The sequence below is a fragment of the Papaver somniferum genome, chromosome 3 (assembly GCF_003573695.1).
Source record: "Papaver somniferum cultivar HN1 chromosome 3, ASM357369v1, whole genome shotgun sequence".
Taxonomy (NCBI): Eukaryota; Viridiplantae; Streptophyta; class Magnoliopsida; order Ranunculales; family Papaveraceae; genus Papaver; species Papaver somniferum.
In genome coordinates this window covers 46,562,325-46,570,058 of record NC_039360.1, presented here as the reverse complement: position 1 = coordinate 46,570,058, position 7,734 = coordinate 46,562,325, and positions in this window count along the sequence as shown.

Genomic DNA, 7,734 nt, shown 5'->3' with positions numbered 1-7,734 from the left:
GCTTGATCATATTCAGAGGAAGATGATGGTTCAACCGAAAGTCTATCTTCACCGACATTTGGAGGATTTTGATCATCCATTACCTAAATTTCTTCTCTCTCTTTTAGTTCTTTCCTTATCTGAGAAAAACTCCAAAGAAAATTACCTTGTATATGATAATCTCTCGGCTAAACACCCCTTTAAAGACCCAATTTTGTCAATTAAATCCCATTTATGGCGCTTGGTTAATTAAGCGTCATGTCACTTTGTTTACCATGCCCATTCAAAACCATGCGTATTCTTTTCACCCTCATGATTATAATTACCCTATCAATACCTATTTTCAACACCTAAAAATTACTATAACCATTACTCCTTTAGGAACTGCCATTAAGGGGGATATTGGTAGGTCACCAAACTTTGATGTAGTTTTTTGGGGTCTAATTAAAATTTTGTGTTTTATGCAGATTAGGAGAATGCAGCATCAGTTGACATGCACCATTGAGGTTTGGGGTATGTCTGCCAGATGGGTTATCTCCATCACCTTTTGAGCCACAAAACCTTCACCTACCACCAAGAGGCAAACCATCATTCAAAACCAAAACTCACCATATATATCTTCCCTCCATTTCAACTGCCTTAACCTTTACACCCCATTAGGTATTGTCAATATCATTATTACTCTTAGAAGCTTCTACCATTATACCTATGCCTATCCAAAAAAAGACAAGTTCTTTATGATTCACCAACTCCTAATCTCATCATGCTTACGTACCTCCCACACATAAACATGAAAAGTGCACAATGGATCTTTGAATTTGTCCATACTTGGCTCTTTTATCATACAACCCACATGTGTACAAATATCCCTAACCTGTTATCTCACTTAAAATATGGGAATGACAGGGACAAGTCGCATGATAAACCCTGTCTCCAATATGGAAGTAGCAGCACAACAACAACTACTTTACACCAAATTTCTCCTGAAAGTGTGTCAATTTTTTCCAACCAGTTTTCTCATTCCTCTTTTAAGGTTCAAAGCCATATAAAAATACAAACATACTGTCATCTCCTCATCCATATAGATTGTGACCTTTATCAGGATAGTACCAAGAAGAGATTCCTTTCTATACATCTTCATATTATATGTTTTATCCGTGTCTCTTACCTCTATCAAACAATATTCATATATATCCAGATCACTTATCAAATGGATCCCCACAATAGTTCAGTTAACTCTCAAAAGATAAACCAAGATATTCAAAATACGTCTACCCAAATGGCTGAAAAATTAACATTGCCATCTACACTTGTTAACCCAGTGTTCATTGACAAAACTGTCATTCTAGCTGAATCTGATAGTAATTGGAAGTGGTGTATGGTAGGATATTTATGCAGTGAAACTCTTGTTCCAACCTCTTCAATCTGCTATTATATTTGTAATCAATGGCCTCTTGCTCAATCCCCCACTGTCACTACTTTTAATGGAATGCGCAACAAAGTCCTTATTCGTTTCTTTTCTGAAAACGATTTCAATATAATCAATTCGCATATACCTTGGTTTGTATGTGGGTACCTAATAGTATTAAAAGTTGTTCCAACAGAGGGATGGCCAGCAAACTACAAGATTTCTTTCACTGAAGAACTAATGTGGTTTATCTTGTGCAATATTCCAAAAGAGTGTACCGAATTGGAATATCTTCAAAAACTTACATTCCAGATAGGAGAACTCATTGAAACTCGAGATCCCTATGGTAATCACCCTCTAAAGAAAAATGTAAAGGTGTGCATCAGGATTCCAGTGCAGAAAGCTTTACCAGTAGGCATCCCACTTTACACCAGTGGAAGAACTCGAACCTTCCTTATTGAATGTAGACACATGAAATTTCCAAGATATTTCTGTACTTCATGTCTCTTCCTTGATCATAAGGACATCAATTGTCCAACTTGGAAGTTGAAACAGAAAGCTATCAAGGAAGCTGTTTCTTCTAGCAGTAATTATGTTCTTCATGATGTGTCAAGATTTATGATGCCATCACCACCAATTAACAAACAGGATGTCTCTATATCTACTGCAACGGCAGATACCATCATGCAACATACAAAAATTGTACCAGATACTCAAGTTGAGTCCACTACTGCTCTTGTATGCGACAAAGGTAAAGTGAAGGATAAGGATCATAAGATGGAAAACACTACTCAAAAGGGATTATCAATTGCTTTCCAGATGGGACCTTTTGTCAATCGTTCCACAGCTTCGAATATCTTTGATGTTGGTCCGATTCAGCAAAACTCGACTCAGCAAAGCAACTGTTTACTAATCATCTTTAAACAGGTTACTACTCAGAACGTTACTGTTGAAGCTTCTATCACTGGCTCTGAACCAGTTACTAGCGGACCAATTCGAACATCTAACTCTTCAAGAAGATATTTCTACTGTTCCTAGTCCAAATCCTATTATCACCAGAGGAACTCTTATCACAGCTGAGCACGATGCTCTTTCTAACCTCAAAAGAAAGATCAATCCTAGGGATAATTTGAGAAAACGTAGCAGAGTTAATTCTAGTCTTGCTAGCTTAGTGGTTATCCCAGAATTGGATACTACTGAACCTGATTATGCTCAACTATGCCCTCCTATTACCAAATTGGGGGAATTACCTGCTATCAATCTCTTAAACTGTTCTCTCAATACCCAACCAGTTATTAATTCTAATGAGAGCTATAATGTACCTGCTGATACTTCCCCAAACAACAATGGTGTCCGCAATAATTCTCATCTCAATGTTGCTACTTCTAGTCTCGATTCTTCCCGAAATGCTTCTCAAAGTGGTGATGCTACCAGTGCTTCTCTTGGTGGTGGGTCTGACTCCACCACTCAGGTAAATTCAACTCCCTCAACCCCTTTAATTGATAATACCAATAATGCTATAAACCAATTCCCTGTCAATAATATCAATCTTCTTGCTTGGAACATTAGAGGTTTGGGGAAAAAATCTGCCAAAAAGGAGCTTAGCTTACTACGTAGGAATGTTAACCCTGATATCATATTCCTTTCTGAGACAAAAATGAACAAAGATATGGTGGCTAAAAAGATTAAAAATATGGGGTTCCCTTGTACTTTTAATGTTTCTAGTATTGGTAGAAGTGGTGGTCTTGTTCTGGCTTGGAAAAAGGAAATCCAACTCAACATTATTTCATCCAGCATGAGGGGCATCTATGTTACATCCACTGACATCATCCATTCTAAAACTTATCATATTCATTTATATATGGTGAACCCAATAGCAGTTTAAGACGAGCTTTCTGGGAACAACAATACCAACAATCTAATGCTCCCTTAGATGAACCTGTTTTCTTCATAGGTGATTTAATGCCCTCCTAGGAACAGAAGATAAAAATGGTGGTTTAGAGGTCGATGATTCTGATTTTTCAAATCTTAGAAATTTTTGCTCACTTTTTAACCTGCACGATCCTGGCTTTTCGGGCCCTAGATTCATCTGCTCCAATATGAAACAAGGCCCTGATCTAATCCTTGAAAGATTAGATAGATGCCTTATAAACCAATCTGCTGAGGACCTTTGCCCTAAACTTTGTGTTAACAATCTCCCAAGGGATTCTTCTGATCACTGCCCCATGCATATAGGTTTCAGTTATGAGGATGTTTGTATGCCTAGACCTTTTCATTTTATGGCTATGTGGATTGAAGATCCTACTTGTAGAGATATCATTGCTGATTATTGGTCTGTCAATGTGGTGGGTTCCCCTGCCTATAAGCTTAAAGCTAAGCTTTTAAGCACAAAGAAAGGTCTAAGAGATTGGAATGAATCTTCTTTTGGTAATATTCAAACTAATATATCTACCATTAGAAAAGATCTAGCTGATATACAAATCTCAAACCCCACTGATACCAGTACTACTTCTAGACTCAAAGTTGGACTTGAGTATCTTTATAATTTAGAAGAGTTATACTAGAAGGACAAATCTAGGGAGGTTTGGATCATGGAAGGTGACAGAAACTCACCCTATTTCCATAGAGTAACTCTTTTTAGGAGGAAAAGAAATGCTATTAGCTGGATTAAGAATTTTTTAAATACTATTCTAATCGATAGAGATAGTATTGGAACTTATTTTATAAACTACTTTAAAAATGTGTACTCCTCCCATCCTCAGCAATTCCAGGATGAAATCCTTGCTGACCTCCCTATTAAGTTCTCTACTTAAGATAAGTCCTTTTTAAATATGCCTCTTACTCCAGAGGAAATTAAGAATGTTGTTTTCCAAATTGGGGGGAAGAAGGCTCTAGGACCTGATGGCTTTACAGATCTTTTTTACCAAAAGCACTGGGATATTATAGGAGATGTTTTCATTGATATGACCCAAACTTGTTTCACAACATGGCATATTGCTAAGGTTTTTAATCATACTAATATTGCTCTTATTCCTAAAGTTCCCCTTGCTGAACTTGTAATTTCATCTACAAAATTCTTTCAAAAACTCTTGCTAATAGACTCAAACCTTTTATGAATAACATAATATCCAAAAACCAAAGTGCCTTTATACCAAAGAGGAGTATTTCTGATAATATTCTGCTAGCTAATGAGGCTACATATGCTGTCAATCAAAATGACAAAATTGAAGGCATAGATGCCATCACGCTTGACATGTCTAAGGCTTATGATAAGCTTGAATGGAGTATTTTAGAAAAGGTGTTGTTGATGGTGTATTTTTGTTTAAAGCTAAAATTGTAAAAGCCGAAACTATGCGCTAACATCCTGCAAAGGATAAAGCCACTGATAAAGTGGAGAATACTTCTTCACTATAAACTTATAGCATTACCAATTAATGCATGGCCAACCTTGTATTTCCTGTACTACTTCACTCTTATCATTATTGGTGCGGCATGACGACTGAGTGTTGCTCTCAGCAGAGCAACACGAATCTCCAAGCATTAAATAAGGAGGCACGTACGAAATACTCGTACATGCTATAACTCTCGGAGTGTTATACTAGCACGATCGAGCATCTGGACTGTCCGTATCAGTCTCAGAAACAATCACGGCCATCCAACTTCACCAGCATGATTGGATGGCTTAGATAGAATCCATAACCCTCAAGCAGGTATTGGAATGTTCAACACCGGACCAATGCGGACCCCGCATGGTCGGCCTCCCCAAAAGGGTAGCATGGCTTGCCAATTCGTCCAGCCAAAGCAGCGTGGACGAGAAACCCTAAATTAGGGTTTGCAGCACATTACATGTGTCGCAAATCAGTCTCAACCATCCATCTTCGCAGGCATAGATGGAGGGTGTATATGTAGATTCAAAGGGCCCAAAGCATGTCAACACAAACACCGTGGGCCCGCCTACATACATGACCGATCGGTCATGACCAAACATGGATGGTCGTCCCAATTCGTGCGCCCAAACAAGGCATGACTCACGGCTGGCAAAACCCTAATTAGGGTTTTCGATCATGAGCGTCCATTTTCACCTGATCGAACGAAGGGTCTAGGAGTCGATTAAGTAGGTCCAGTGAGTATCAACACGATCATTGTGGGCCCACATATCTCCACAGCCTATCGGCCAAGGCATATCATGCCTGGTCGTCTCGATTCACACGCCCAAATTAGGCATGGTCACACCTCCCAATTGCAAACTAATCTCGACCACTCAACTTTGCCGGAAAAATTGAGTGGCTCAGATCACGTTTCTATGGGGTATTAAGGTATGGACATGTACACCAGCCCGCCGTTTATATACCAGACTAATCGGCCAAGACCGACCAAGCTTTGTCGTCTCGAAACGTGCGCCCGAAGTTGGCATGACGCGCGGCTTTTGCGACCCCAGATTTCTATCGCAAATTGATCTCAACCACTCAACTTCGCCGGACAAATTGAGTGGCTTAGATCACATTTTCACGAGACAATGAGGTATGGGCGCCTACACCGGCATGCCGTCTACATGCATGCACGATCGGCCCAGCCAAAATTGCGTCCCAAGCTTGGTTTCGACCAAGCTGAAGAGTGATGCTTGGGCACCTCTTCATAAACCCTAATTCCACTAACTGTCGCAGATGAGTGTCTCAAAGATCATCTCGTTCGTTCAACTTCACCTGCTTGGTTATACAACCCTGGTCAGGAGTTAACTGGTCAATGAGGTGTTGTGGTGATTACCATCCGCCACTCTACCACGCCAAGTGATCGGTCAAGTAAGCACTTACCTGTACATCCCCAAACGATCACTTTAAGATGGCTAGACACGTATCTATTTTAAGACGCTTAATCGTGACTTACTCCATTAAGCCTTAAAACAGCGATGCTTCATACATGCTGAATATATTCGATGCATTACATGCATAGAATTCACGTGATATTTTACAAGTATCAAATTCCAAATAACTTAGTTATTTAACCTAGCATTACATGCTACCTTCTGTGGATCCCACGATCCACACACTCGAGACATCAATCATGTCACGAACTGGGGGATACATACTGGGTTATTGGTCTGGCGGTTTACAGCGTGTAGCGCACAACGCGCCATCACAAGAACGTGTCAGGAAGTCATGGACGGTTAGTAATGATGGGATAAGTGGGCAAGACTGATGGTGTAACACTAACACCCGCAACTCCACTACTCCATCACTCCACTTTCTCCACTTCACACGATATACGTGAGTAAGGCTCAATGACTTGTATAAATAGGTTCTCCTCCCTATTTCGACAGGACAAGACAACATAAGCAAGTGTTGATACAACCGTATTCAAACACCGGAACTGATAGCTTAGATTCTGCAAGCCAGTTCAGCTTTCTGATACAATTCATACATAGCCAACACCTTCAAAATCTCAACACCTTCTTCACTTCCCTCCCTAAGATCAACCCCATCTCCTTCACTTTGTGACCGAAGCAAGTCTGGAACGGCCATTTCTTGGTTTAGGCCAGAATTGTACAAATTGATTTCTCGAATCACAAAGCACTCCCGTGCAGTGCATTTGTTTAGGGTTTAGATTCATTCCTCATCCACACACCCCAAACTACCAAATTCGGCAGGAATAGTTTTCACCCATAAACTATTGGCGACCACAGTGGGAGGTTAATCTCTCGGTTGTAAAGTCAATTTCTTCAAAATCCGATTCAAATTCATCAATTTCGAAGGGGTAGATCTTAGATTCAATTTAATCATCAACCTGTTTCAAGATGGTAGAACTTAGGTCGGGATCAGCAATCAATCCTGATGGAGCTAGTGCGGATAACACTCTTGGTATCGATGTACCTGTCAATGGAGCTACCGTGGTCAATACATCTCGTGGAACCGTCTCTTCTACCACCAACGCCACCGGATCAGGAGATATTCCAGTAAGTGTAATGCCTCCTATCACCAGAGCCAGAGCAACCGCGAACCCTGGCATTTATTCAAGTGTAACACCTCCGGTGATCACCAGAACAACAACTTACATTCCTTCATCAGGACGGGGATCCGGAGGAGCAAGAGGAGGACCATCTCCAATTACCATCGCAGACTTGATGGAGAGGCAGGAAGCTCTTGCTAAGACTCAAACGGATATGGCTGCAACTCAGAAAGAGTTACTCACTTTCCTCAAAACCTTAACTGAACGATTGCCAACAAGGGATGCCTTCACGCCTAGAATAGGCGTTTCCACTCAGACCCACATGAATGAATAAACTCGTGTTGTTCCTGAACGCCCAAGGGAGATGGATCGGTCTCCCAACTTCATCACACGTAAAGACCTTG